The sequence below is a fragment of the Heptranchias perlo genome, unplaced genomic scaffold (assembly GCF_035084215.1).
Source record: "Heptranchias perlo isolate sHepPer1 unplaced genomic scaffold, sHepPer1.hap1 HAP1_SCAFFOLD_43, whole genome shotgun sequence".
In the NCBI taxonomy this organism is placed as follows: domain Eukaryota; kingdom Metazoa; phylum Chordata; class Chondrichthyes; order Hexanchiformes; family Hexanchidae; genus Heptranchias; species Heptranchias perlo.
This window is the reverse complement of record NW_027139442.1, coordinates 1,046,343-1,060,761: the sequence shown is the minus strand read 5'-3', so window position 1 is coordinate 1,060,761 and position 14,419 is coordinate 1,046,343. Positions and strand designations below refer to the sequence as shown.

Genomic DNA, 14,419 nt, shown 5'->3' with positions numbered 1-14,419 from the left:
AATTTCGGATGAAAAGTCTTGAGACGTTTCTACGATTTAACTAATGTAACAATCAGATTCAATGGGTATTTCACCCCATTCTTCAGCTCCTCTCTGAATTTAGTCTGGGTCACAGCATAAATACATGTGTTGGTGCAGGAACTGAGAAGCTGAAGCATGAATGCGGCTGACTCAATGTCACTGACCATATCGTACTGGACGTTTGTTGCACGCAGAGAGATAACAAAGAAAACGAATGTGCTCCATAATAATATAAAACTGCCTGATACACTGAAGAGTAAAATGATGGATTTCCTTCGGTTCTCCATCTCTGGATCCCTGTGATTCTCTCCATTGCTGCGGCCCCGGAGTCCCCTGCGGACTCTACTGGCCGCTAAAATGTGCCTGGCAGTGAGAACATTGAACAGCAAAATCAGAATGAATGGGAGACAAGGCATTAACACAAGATTACACAAGTCAAAAGCTGCCCAAGCGGGTGAAGTGAATAAGGTCGGCTTCACGACACAACCCCGGGTCACATTGTCCATTATATATTCCGGGTCAAACACAAAGTACCAGGGAATGTTTAGTAAACAGCTAAGCGCACTCACCACGCCGATAACAACAGCCGCCGTTTTCTCGGTGCAATATTTTGTTTTCAGCTTCTGACAAGAAATGGCCACAAATCGATCAAAGGTGAAAACCACTGTGAACCAGACAGAGGCCGCTGCAGCTGAAAAAGTCAGGGTGACAATGAGACGGCACACGGGGGTAATGTTCAAGAATGAAACTGGGAAATAAATGCTAACAATTGCCCTCAATATAACATCAGTGATAACGACCAGGAGATCGGCCGCCGCCATTCCCACCAGGTAGCGAGTGATACATTTGGTGAGTCCGCACTTTCCTCGGGACAGGATCACAATCGCCACCAAGTTAACTGTAAGACAGAGAAACGGAAGCAGAGAAATTACTGATCAGACCTGGAGTCAAAGCATCAGTTTGACAGGGTCTAGGGTAAAATTTCCAGCTTTTTTGCTGCATCAAACGGTGGGAACTGATTCCTTCACCTGGGCAGCGCTTTCGGACAGATAAATGTTTTCAAACACAATTATAAACAATGAATTCGGAAATTAATACAGAAAGTGAATAAAGTGAGCACCGGAGCCACTGGAAGAGACGAGAGAGGGCGCAGAGCCGGTCGTGAAGGGAGAAGGGATTTTACGGACCGTGAATCCGACAGGTTAAATCCGAATTTGGTCTCCAGATGGACGGTAACGTGAACGAGAGCCGGGAAGGTGAGGGGACAGGGGGATTTGCTTCTGGTTTGTTGCTCTGGTTGAAGAGAGCCGACAGGGGCTGGCACAAGACGGTGAGTTTGAGGCTTCGGATCGGATTGGTAGAGGCTGCTGGAGGCCGAGCCAGTGAGTGAGATTGGGAGGGAAACAAGGAAAATGGCATCAGAACTGGAGGGGAGCCAGGATCACATGGTTTTGGAAAGCGGATGTAATGAAGGAATGAATAAGGAGGCAGAGAATTCAATGAAGTGGGAGGAGAGGCTGGGATTCACCGGGAGAGACTGCAGCAGAGTGTTAGAGGCAATCGAATCTATAGGTCCCAGCAACAGAATGAAATTAATGAATTCAAATTTTAATTTTTGTGTTTTTGTGTCAGAGAGCAGCTCGTTAGTTACACAATGTTTCCAATAAATTTACTTTGCACATTCAATTAAAATTAAATTAAAATGCAATTATTAAATTAACCTCGTCCTTTGAAGCTGGCACATGGCTTCTAGAATATAGCATCCTAATAATTCAATGCGATCAAGAAATCACTGATTTTATTCTTCAAATACATTTCAGTTTTGTTTATTTATTCAGTCAGTAAGCAAGTAAAAGGAATATTCACATAAACAGACTGAGGACCTGATAGTGATAAACACACCCGAGTACAATAAAACTCTCACAATCTGACAACATCCTAATAACACCTTCAAATCACATTTCCTCTTCATAATTGTACTGGAAGTTTCAGTAATTCATTCCGTTGAATTATTCACATCGCTGTCTCTCTGTCTCTCTCCCCCTTTGTCCCATTGTGTGTGTGTCTCGCTCGATCTCTCTCTCCCTCATTGACTATGTATCTCTCTCTGTCTCTCTCTATTCCTCTCGTTCCTTCTCCCCCTCCCTTTCGTTTTCCATCTAAGTCGCGCACTCTAACTCTCCTCTCCAACTCTCCGTACTGTCTCTGCTCTCTTTCTCAATGCCACTTTTCACATCCGAGTAAATCCTAACTTCGTGCGCCTGCTTTCTTTTCACCAGCGCCGTGTTCCAACGATCCTATTCTTAGTGTCAGTTTGTTAAATGGTGAAGCCTCTGTGATAGTTTAATGGCTTCTTCAGATCATCCAAGTCTCCATCTGTTCACCTACACTGTTCACTTAATCAACAATGCATGGAATAAACAGAATCGAATTCCTCTTCCAAACACACCTCACAATAATTGAAATTCCTTCTCCTGTAATTACAAAGCACAGCGTTAGATGGCGGCATTGTTCAATTAACAAAACGCCAACATCACCGCTGCTGCTTATAATCTACAGATAAATGGAAGGGCTCCTGATTCCAACAGATAAAGTACAAACTGAGACAACATAACCACAAAACATTGTAATTTACAGTGAATTCATCCTCGGTGAAGCAGAGAATGAGATGTGAAAGAATCAGCAACAAACTCAGTTCAGTAAACAGACACCTGGAGCTGCAACAGTCACACACATAACGAAATATTTAATAGCAGTGATAACCAATAAGTACATTGAAATCCCAGTTAAAATGAACCATGTTATTGTGGAGGGAGGTCATTGCGCTGCTTCTTTGCAATACTGAGATCGTGAGTTGTCTCATTATCAATCACTGAAAACACATTTATGGAAATATATTTCACAACATGAAACTGTTACGGTTCCTGTTGGTCTGACGCCAGCTCTTAACCCACACACCTGATTCCAATGCATTCAGTACAGTGAATAATCACGTAACAATGCCAGGGTTGGATAAACAATGTTCACGGCAGAAATAAGGCAATTGCTGCAGGACCGAAGGATAGACCATTATTCCACAATAAATTCAGTGCAGAGAACAATCCAGTAACAATGCTTGTGTTGGATATGTAAAGATAATAACAGATATAATGCAGCTGCTACAAGACTGGACGTTTTGAAGTTAAGGACACACCATTATTCAACAGTACAAAGGACAGTCGAGTAACCGTGCCAGGGTTGGATAGACAAAGTTCATTACCGATATAATGCAGCTCCTACTAGACCGAAAGAGCAGAGACTTTAAACATTCCATCATTCAACTGATATAAGATAACGGCTGGCTGCGTAAAATATGGTGGGAGAAAAATAATTTGCCAAGTACAGCAGCACAGTTAACACCGATTTACATTATTCACAGATGAGTTAACGGCTTACCCGGAACTCCAATGACTGCAAGAGCAGGATAGTAAATGCGTTCTATCTGATACATCACTGGATATCCCATTCCTGTGAGAAGCAGCAATTTCTGTTGAACTGAAAACCGCAGCTCCGGCAGGAACTCTGCGCCGATACATTGCAACAAGCCTGATTTATACAGGGGATAAATCTCCACTGACACGGTAAGACCCCTGATCATTGCTATTAGTTACAGTCACCTGAACAAACACATTACGTCAGCAGCTTTTTCTCCAATGTAAATAATGACATGGATATATCACAAACATCTCAAAGTTCAGAACCTTGTCTTAATGAGACCTCTCTCAGGAATAAAGTTAAAAGCTGTGCTCAGAAAGGACTGGTCCAACAACAATGAGCGGCTTCATTTACAGTTTTCATATAATTGTATTGACCTTGTTCTCTCCTGCCGATTCATTTATCAATGTTACAGATTTCTCCACATTGTGCATTGAATCCAGGGACGCAAGCAAACCCGTTTCACACTGTTCCTGCAGTTTCCCAGTTTTAATATGAATTTTGTGTCTCTGACACGGGGACAGTTAAATGCCACGTTGAGGATTGCAGCCGAGAAATGACTGTGTGTGATATCAGGGGTCGGACACTGAACGAGCTTCATTGCCATTCACCTCTCCGTTTTTTTCTGCAGATGTTTACCCATTTATTCTACACTGTTTGACGGCTTCAGTAAAATTGCTCGCGTGTAACCCCGAGCTGAGCTCATGACCCAATTTGATCTCCATCTCAAAGACCTCGTGCTTCCCTCACTCGCCTCCATTCCTTCCTCACCCCATTGCCATTGGAACCCTCATCAATGCCTCTGTCCCCTCCAGACTCCATTCCTTAAATAAACTCCTGGTCTACCACCCAACGTCTCCCTTCCAACCGGCACCAGGTCCTGTTCGGCCTCACTGACACTCACTGACGCCCAATTCCCCATCGCCTAATATTTAAAATGTTCTTCCTGTGGTTTAAATCCCTCCATGGCCGACCACTCTCAATCTCCGCCTTCTCCTTTACACTTACAGTAAACCCATCCGTGACCTCCTCATTCATCGATCACTGACCTCTTTTGGTGGGACTACCCTCACTTGGTTCCATTCACCTATCTGATCATAGCCAGGAGAAACTTCTCTTCCCACCCTATCACTTTTATATCGGTTGTCTCTAAAGGTTCAATCCTTTGCTCCCTCCTCTTCCTCATATACATGCTGCCCTTTGGTGACATTGTCCGCAGACATGGACCAGCTTTCAGATGTTCGCTGACAAAAGCACCGCCTCTCTTGACCCTTCCAATGTCTTTGTGCTGTCAGAGCAATATGCTGTGGTAGTTGTGCATCAATTTCCTCCAGTTTCAAATTGAGAAGTCATGAACTTTGACCCACGACCTCCATATCCTGGCCAACGATTGCATTACAGACCTGCATCGGCTTCCAGTCTCCGAAGCCTTTTTATTCTTCCTTGAAATTAAATCCTTAGCTCCTCATCCCTCCTGATCTCTGTAACCTCTTCTAGCCTTACTGCCCTTCCCAAACACTCAGCTCCTCCACCTTTGGCCGCATGTGCATCTATAGTCCATTGGCCCTACTTTTGACCGCCATATGCATGCTCCAAAATGCCCTCCCTAAGCCCCTCCATCTCCCTCTCCCCCTCTCAGTTGTCAGACGCAGTTCAGTGGTAGCAGTTCGCCTCTGACTCGGAAGGTTGTGAGTTTGAGTCACATTCCACAGACTTGAACATATAATCCAGGCTGATACTACAGTTCAGTACTGAGGAAGCGCTGTACTGTCGGAGATGCCGTCTTTCCAATGAGATGTTAAACTGAGAACAATTCTGCCTTCTCAGGTGGATGTAAAAGATCCCAGGGCAATATTTAAAGAAGAGCAGGAGAGTACTCCCTGGTGTCCTGGCCAATACCCATTCCTCAACAAACTTCACTGAAACAGATTATCTTGTCATTATCTCATTCCTGTTGGTGGGAGCTTTCTGTGAGTAAATTGCCACGTTACCTACATTACAACAATGGCTACATTTCAAATATAATTCATTGTCTGTAAAGCGCTTTGGAACGTCCTGAGGTCGGAAAAGGCGCTATGTGATTCCAAGTTATTTCTTTCTTTCAGACATTCCATGAAACCCATCTCTTGCGACAACCTTTTCTATTCCCTCCTAATATCCCCTTCTTTGGCCGAGGGTCCATATTTGTCTGTTAATACCTCTGTGAAGCGCCTTTGGATATTTATCTATGTTAAATGCGTTATATAAATACAAGTAATTATTGTTATATTTTACCATCCTGCACTCTCTTCATTCCACCATTGGTGGCCATTCCTTCAGACAAATAAACTCTGCTCTCGGAAATCCTTCTTTATCTCCTCCGTCTCTCCATTTCCATTTCTTACAGCCCCCTTAAACCCACTCTTTGACCGAGGTTTTCATCACTTCTCCTGATATCTTCTTATTCTTCTTGTGCCTGTTGTTCCTCATGCCTCTGTGAAGCCCCTTGGGAATGTTTATTAAATTAAAGGCGGACTGTGAATGCGAGTTGTTGTTGACTTTTATTGAAATGTGTTCATTAGTTGTCCACTGTGGGAACAAATGTAATTTATGGGCTAAAATTCTTGTACCAGAAAGAGATTTATATAATTGACAGACTTGGCAAATACTCTTGGAAATCAATTTTGTTGGAAAAACTTAACTGCGTTTATCGAGAGGCATTGAAATACGTTGGTACAACTGTGAGGCAGTCTTTAGCCAGTCTCAAAGATGAGACCAGCTGCAGTGATTATGACAACGTTTTATTAGTTATTTCTCTTTTATCTCTTTGATTATAATCCATTTTATTGTTCTCTGGGGCTAATGACTAGGATGAAGCTTTATTAGATATTATCTATGGCTAGGTCCTGTTTCACTTCTTGCCATCCGGTCTGTGAAATCTCTGCTCCCTCGGGCTGATTGATAAAAAGCCCCTGTGTTCTGACATTGTGGTGTCCTGGTATGAAATCAGTATGTTGTTTTTGCTGTGGGAGGGAGAGGGGAATCAATTGGACACTTAAAGACCAGTGGCTCTTTGTTCATTTGTGGAGAAACTCTTATAACCAGTAAGTAGAGATGATTTGGACTTACGGTGACAGAGCCCAATCTCCAAATATGCTCCAAAACAAAAGCAGGGTTTTTTAAACTGTGAGGAAAATGATAAAATAAATTCAAGAATGATACAGGCACCTTGGCTGCATTGGGCAGACACCAGGTAGCTGCATTTTAATGTAAAGTGACAGACATTGGAAGAACACAATGAATTTTAATACACCGTTAATGAAAAGACGCTGGAGGATGTGGAATAAAAGAAAGATTAAAAGTACTCAAATATATAATTCCATGGAATTGTGAGGACAGCGACATTAATCACAAACAAATGCCTGATAGCCTCTATTGTTAATGTCAGTACTGGAGGGAAAAGTCATGCTCTCGCCGAAATTGGTTTCCTACTTTATCAGACTGGGTTGAGCACCTTGTCCATCCGAGGCAATTAGTTTCACACAATCCAGACTATTGCATGTCAAGGTCCTATGCTGAAGTCGCCAGTTTGCAAGATCGAGTGGGACTTGACACCAATAGATTGCAATTAATCCTTTATTGAATGTGACTAAGTATCAACACACATAATAAATGAAAGTCAGCATGAATTTGTTAAAAGAATATCGCGTTTGACTAACTTGATTGAACTCTTTGATGAAGTAACGGAGAGGGTTGATGAGGGCAGTGCGGTTGATGTTGTGTATATAGACTTTCAAAAGGCATTTTATAAAGCATCACATAATAGACTTTTGAGCAAAATTAAAGCCCATGGGATTAAAGGGACAGTGGCAGCGTGGATAAAAAATCGGCTCTGGGACAGAAAGCAGAGAGTAGTGGTGAACGGTTGTTTTTCAGACTGGAGGGGACTCTTCAATGGTGTTTCCCAGGGGTCAGTATTAGGACCATTTCTCTTTTTGATATATATTAATGATATGGACGTGAGTATACAGGGTATAATTTCAAAGATTTCAGATTGCACGAAACTTGGATATGTAGTCAACAATGTGAAGGATAGTAACAGACTACAGGAGGACATCGACACACTGGTGAAATGGGCAGACACATGGCAGATGAAATTTAATGCTGAGAAGTGTGAAGTGATTCATTTTGGTAGAAAGAACGAGGAGAGGCATTATAAATTGAATGGTATGATTTTAAAGGGAGGAAGAGAGAGACCCGGGGGTATATGTGCACAATTCCTTGAAGTTGAGAAGGCGGTTACAAAGGCATATGTGATTCTTGGCTTTATACATAGAGGCATAGAATACTAAAACAAAGAAGTTATGGTGAAACTTTATAAAACACTGGTTGGTCCTCAGCTGGAGGATTGTGCTCAATTCTGGGCACCAAACACTAGGAAGGATGTCAAGGCATTGGAGAGCGTGCAGAAGAGATTTACTAGAATGGTACCTGGGATGAGTGACTTCAGTTATGTGGAGAGACTGGAAAAGCTCGGGTTGTTCTCCTCAGAGCAGAGAAGGTGAATGGAATATTTACCAGAATGGTATCAGGGACGAGTGACTTCAAATATGTGGAGAGACTGGAGAAGCTGGGATTTTTCTTCTTAGAGCAGAGAAGCTTAAGGGGAGATTTGATAGAGGTGTTCAAAATCATGAACGGTTTTGATTCAGTAAATAAGGCGAAATTGTTACCAGTGGCAGAAGGATCGGTAACCAGGGGGGAAAAAAATACTGTAATTGGGAAAGGAACCAGAGGCGACCTGTGGAAGCAGTGAGTTGCTCGGGCAGTGAGTTGTTCTGATCTGGAATACACTGACTGAAAGGGAAAGGAAGTAAATTCAATAATAACTTTCAAAAGGGAATTGGATCAATCATTGAAGGGAAAACATTTCCAGGGCTATGGGGAAAGAACAGGGGAGTGCGACTATTTGGATAGCTCTACCAAAGAGCTGGCACAGGCACGATGGGTTGAATGGCCTCCTACTGTGCTGTATCCTGCTATGGTACTATCTTCCTCGAGAAGGCATGCAGAGAGTCAACACCCACCACACCAGCCGACAAACCATTCCAGAGGCTCACTACTTTCTGGGTAAAGAAGAATCGCCCACCATGTAGCCTCGATTACTTCCGTGCTGTCTAAACGCCTGCCTTCTGGTCTTCCCCAATTTATGAAACTGGAAATATCAATCACTAGGCAAGCAATCCTGCCCTGGTTTCGGGAGTCATTGAAATGGCGCATGCGCTTTTCCATTGAATTTAATCCTGCGCAGATTGTTAGGTTTGGCTCGAGATAAAGAAAGTCTTGCCCGTCCTTGTGTGTAAATGTGAGGCTAGTTCAAAATGGTCTTCTCATTAATATATTCAAAATTCGAAACATGAAGGACGTGTAGATTGAAACCGAGACCTCATATACGCGAAGCATGCGGTCTATCTCTGAGCGACATCACCTAGATACTGAAGACCTCTAACCAAGTACAAAAGGTCTGAGAGCCTCACTTTCCGAAGGACACACGAGGATTCACTGGGCTGAAAGGCATCTCCTTTTGAACTCCAAGCAGACAACTATACCTGAGGTATGCGGACCTGATACAATTGAACTCCATCTGCCACAGTTTTCCCATTCACTTAAGCTTTCCCTTTGTAACTTCCTGATCCCATCGTACTGACCTATAACTCTCTATTGCTTCATCCAAGTTATTGATAAAGATGGTGAAAAGCTGAGGCCCCAGTACAGATCCCTGGGGAGACCACTTGTCATATCCCGCCAATCAAAGAACATTCCCTTTCTCCCTACTCTTTTCTCCGACCTCCCAACCAATTATAACCCAAGTCACAATGTCACTTTCAATTATGTGCATTTTATTTATTCTATTAATCTCTTGTGCTGAACCTTATCAAATGCATTCTGTAAGTCCATATAGAAAACCTTCATAGACACGCCCCTGTCCACCTTGTTAGTTTCCTCAACAAATCCAACTAAATTAGTCAGACAAGACCTGCCCTTCACAAATCCAAGTTGACTCTCTTTGACCAGCTCATTTTGTCTCTCGTGATAGATTTAAGTAAGCTCCCCACAAACGACGTTAAAATGACAGGTCTGTATTTTCCTGGTTTCTCCCTCCCTCCTTTCTTAAATAACGGAGTGACATTTTCAATATTCATATCCAAACGCACAATTCCTGAGTCTGGAGAGCTTTGGAAATTATGACTAATGCATCTGCAATTTCCCCACCTGTTTCCTTTAATACTCTGGGGTGGAAACCGTCAGATCCTGGAGATTTCATTCTTAGTTTGCAGTTATTTATTGATCTGACTGTATATAACAGGACTGAGTGTCCCAGCACTGACTGTGTGTATAACAGGACTGACTGTCCCAGCACTGACTGTGTGTATAACAGGACTGAGTGTCCCAGTACTGACTGTGTGTATAACAGGACTGAGTGTCCCAGCACTGACTGTGTGTATAACAGGACTGAGTGTCACACTACTGACTGTGTGTATAACAGGATTGTCTGTCCCAGCACTGACTGTGTCTATAAGAGGACTGACTGTCCCAGCACTGACTGTGTGTATAACAGGACTGAGTGTCCCAGCACTGACTGTGTGTATAACAGGACTGACTGTCCCAGCACTGACTGTGTGTATAACAGGACTGACTGTCCCAGCACTGACTGTGTGTATAACAGGACTGAGTGTCCCAGTACTGACTGTGTGTATAACAGGACTGAGTGTCCCAGCACTGACTGTGTGTATAACAGGACTGAGTGTCCCACCACTGACTGTGTGTATAACAGGATTGACTGTCCCAGCACTGACTGTGTCTATAAGAGGACTGACTGTCCCAGCACTGACTGTGTGTATAACAGGACTGAGTGTCCCAGCACTGACTGTGTGTATAACAGGACTGACTGTCCCAGCACTGACTGTGTGTATAACAGGACTGAGTGTCCCACCACTGACTGTGTCTATTAGAGGACTGAGTGTCCCAGCACTGACTGTGTGTATGACAGGACTGAGTGTCCCACCACTGACTGTGTGTATGACAGGACTGAGTGTTCCAGCACTGACTGTGTGTATAACAGGACTGAGTGTCCCAGCACTGACTGTGTGTATAACAGGACTGAGTGTCCCAGCACTGACTGTGTGTATAAGAGGACTGACTGTCCCAGCACTGACAGTGTTTATAACAGGACTGAGTGTCCCAGCACTAACTGTATGTATAACAGCACTGAGTGTCCCAGCACTGAGGGTGTGTATAACAGGATTGAGTGTCCCACCACCCGCCCCACCCACCAAAAACATGTAATCTCCTGGGAGCGATTACAAACCAGAAAAAAATCCAGGACCAATAAGGAATGGAAATTCTATGTAATTCCTCCGCGAATCCCTCAGGCAATCGAATCGAGTTCAGTGCATCACACTGACCATGTGTACTTTAACTGTAAAACAACTCACCTTCTATATGATGCGATCTCTGCCTCAGTTAAGAACCGATCCAGATCATCGAGACGGCAGAAAGAGAGTCAGCACCCACCACTCCAGCCGGCAATGCATTCCAGAGGGTCACTACTCTCTGGCAAATGAAGAACCGCCTAACATCTCGACTATTCTTACCTCTGTGTGGTCTAAACGCCTGTCCGCTGCTCCTCCCCAATCTGTGAAACTGGAAACAATTTAATTCTTCGCTCAGAGGGTGGTGAACCTGTGGAATTCTCTACCACACAAGGCTCTGGAGGCCAAGGCACTGAATATATTTAAGAAGGAGATAAACAGATGTGTACACACAGTAGGCATCGAGGGGTATGGGGAGAGAGCGGGAATATGGTAATAAGATAGAGGATCAGCCATGATCATATTCAATGGCGAAGCAGGCTCGAAGGGCTGAATGGCCTGCTCCTGCTCCTATTTTCGATGTTTCTATCACTGGGCACGATATCCAGCCCCAGGATGGGAGCCATTTCAAAGGCGCGTGCGTGCTTCCATTGAATTGTATCGTGTGCAGAGCGTTCGGTTTTTTTCGAGGGAAATGAACTCTTTCCTGTCCTTGTGTGTCAAGGTGAGGTGAGGACCAGAGGGGCGATTCAAAATTCGAAACATAAAGTGCGTGGAGATGCCGGGGATTGAACCCAGGGCCTCATATATACAAAACATGCGCTCTACCACTGAGCTACATCCCGACATTAATAAGTGGCTTTTCCGCTCTGTCTCTCCCGGACAACGAGATGCCCAGTCGTTCCACGTGCTCACAATGTTCAACCTCTGCTTCAGTTCACGGGGTTTCTGTTTCTCTTTGCTTTAAAATTACTCTAAACTTTCCCAAAAAAAGTCTGCGGAAATGAATAATACAATTGCCAATAGTCAGTGACTAGGCTGAAATCCAACCATGAATCATAAAGTGAGATGGAAGAATGACAGAGCGACAAACGGGAACAAGAGCTGGGACTGCTCGCTCGACATTGAACCGTCACACGTTCCGGTCAGTCGGCGGCTGCTTTGAGCTGAGTTGTTGAGGGGACCGTGAGATGAAGTCCTGCTCGGGGACAATTTAAAGCTCGTGGAACCTCAGAGGTTGGAACTCGCTGCTCTCAGAAAGCGCGATTTGCCTTTCCGTGCATAATTCTGATGAAAAAATATTTTTGGGGATGCAACCCAGGACCTCATACATGCGAAACATGCGCTCGACCACTGAGCTACACCCCATAAAACATGGAGCTTGAACCAAGGAAAGAAGAACTGATTGTCCTCATTTTATGAGGCCACCCAAGGTGGGTGTGCCCCGTGAAAGATTATTTCCAGTTTCACAGATTGGGGAGGAGAAGGGAACAGGCGTTTAGACTACACAGAGGTAAGAATATTTTGGATGTTAGGCGCCTTGAACTGTGCTGTAACCATGCTTCCTATTTCAGGGCGCATTTTTCGAACGCCCCCGTTAACAGTCACTTTGCTTACGATTGGACGGCACCAGAAATGCTCAGGCACATTGAAGCAGAGGCCGGCAAGAATATTTCGAGTCCTCCAGCTTCAGAGGAGGACAACGTGAGAGCATTGAGCCTCATTTCACGATGGACGGACGCAGGAATTGCCCCAGGTGCGGTTTTGTGTTTAAAGATCACTTCACTAAAAACACCTTGACGAGCTGAGGTTACAGACAGACATGATGGTTAGGAAAAGACCAGCTGGTTCATCAATCCTGTCCCACATGCGCGGAGCATCGTGACTGGACACTTCCTACCGACACCACCCGCCCCACCCACCGGAAACATGTAATCTCCTGGGACCGGTTACAAACCTGAAAAAACATCAAAGGCCGATAAGGAGGGCGAATTGTGAAAAATTGCTCCCCGACACTTTCAGGCGATCGAAACCAGTCCAGGACACGACATTGACCATGTTTAGGTGAACTGTAAAACCACTCACCTTCTATATTATGCGATCTCTGCCCCAGTCAAGAACCGATCTAGATCCCTGGAGAAGGCAGACAGAGAGAGTCAGCACCCACCACACCTGCCAGCAATGCACTCCAGAGGCTCAATACTCTCTGGCAAACGAAGAACCGCTAAATATGCAGATTATTCTTAACTCTGTGTTGTCGAAACGCCTGTCCGCTAAATTCTAACCTTTGAATCATAAAGTGAGTTGTCTGAATGACAGAGGATCAAACAGGAACAAGAGCTGTGACTGCTCGCTCGACGTTGCACCGTCACACATTCCGATCAGTCGGGGGCTGCTATGAGCTGAGCTGTTGAGGACACCTTGTGATGAAGTCCCGCTCCGGGAAAATTTAATGCTGTGGAGCTTCAGAAGATTCATCTTTCCATGGGCGACGACTGGGAGAGAGTCAAGAGACTCCTTGGTGTCAGATTAGGCATTTTTAACATATAAAGCGTACATTTAGATGAGGTGATTTCAAAATATAAACCATAGAAACCACTCACGTTTACATTCGGCACCATAATGCATAAAAAGCACCCGCTTATAAACATAAGATCGCTGGGAATCGGAGGAGAGTCGCTGAGGATCATGAAATGGCCGAGTTAAAACTTACCCAGAATACAGTTGGTCAGACTGAGCGAGGTGATGCTGGAAGCTCTTCACACTGCAGGGTTCAAGCATTTTACAGGAGATAATAGGCGACGTTGAGAATATGTTGAGAATATATAGAGAATGTGTTGAGAATATGTTGAGAATGTGTTGGTTCTTTTGCCAATCACCTTAAATCTGTGTCCTTTTCTCGACCCTTCTGCCAATGGAAACAGTGTATCTCTATCTACTCTGTCTACACCCCTCATGATTTTGAACACCGCTATCAAATCTCCTCTCAGCCCTCTCTGTTCCAAGGAGACCGACCCCAGCTTTTCCAGTCTATTCACGTCACTCAAGTCCCTCATCCCTGAAACCATTCCAGTAAATCTTTTCTGCACCCTCTCTGAGGCCTTCACATCCGTCCAAAAGTGTGGTGCCCAGAGTTGGACACAGTGCTCCAGTTTTGGCCAAATCAGTGTTTTATAAAAGTTCAACATAACTTCCATACTTTTGTACTCTTATGCCTCTGTTTTCAAGCCCAAGATTCCATATGCTTTATTAATGGCTTTCTCAACCTGTCCTGCCACCTTAAAAGATTTATGCACATATACCCCCAGATCTCTCTGTTCCTGCACCCCCTTTAGAATTGTACCCTTTAGTTTATATAGCCCCTTCTCGTTCTTCCTTCCAAAATGTATCATTTCTCACTTCTCTGCATTAAATTTCATCTGCAACGTATCCGCCCATTCCACCAGCCTGATTGTGTCCTCTTAAAGTCTATCACTATCCTCCTCACTGCTCAGTACACTTCCAAGGTTTGTGTCATCTGCAAAGTTTGAAATTGTGCCCTATACACCCAACTGCAAGTCATTAATATATAC

At 44.1% G+C, this 14,419-nt stretch overlaps 1 long non-coding RNA gene across 1 annotated transcript in view; it reads left to right on the top strand.

The window, feature by feature from the left end:
* LOC137312412 (uncharacterized) overlaps positions 1-3,494 on the top strand; it is a 29,543-nt gene extending 26,049 nt beyond the window's left edge. Inside the window, exon 3 of the long non-coding RNA XR_010960723.1 lies at positions 3,440-3,494. This is a non-coding gene — a long non-coding RNA (uncharacterized lncRNA). The remainder of the gene's footprint in view (positions 1-3,439) is intronic.
* Positions 3,495-14,419: the final 10,925 nt, after the last annotated feature.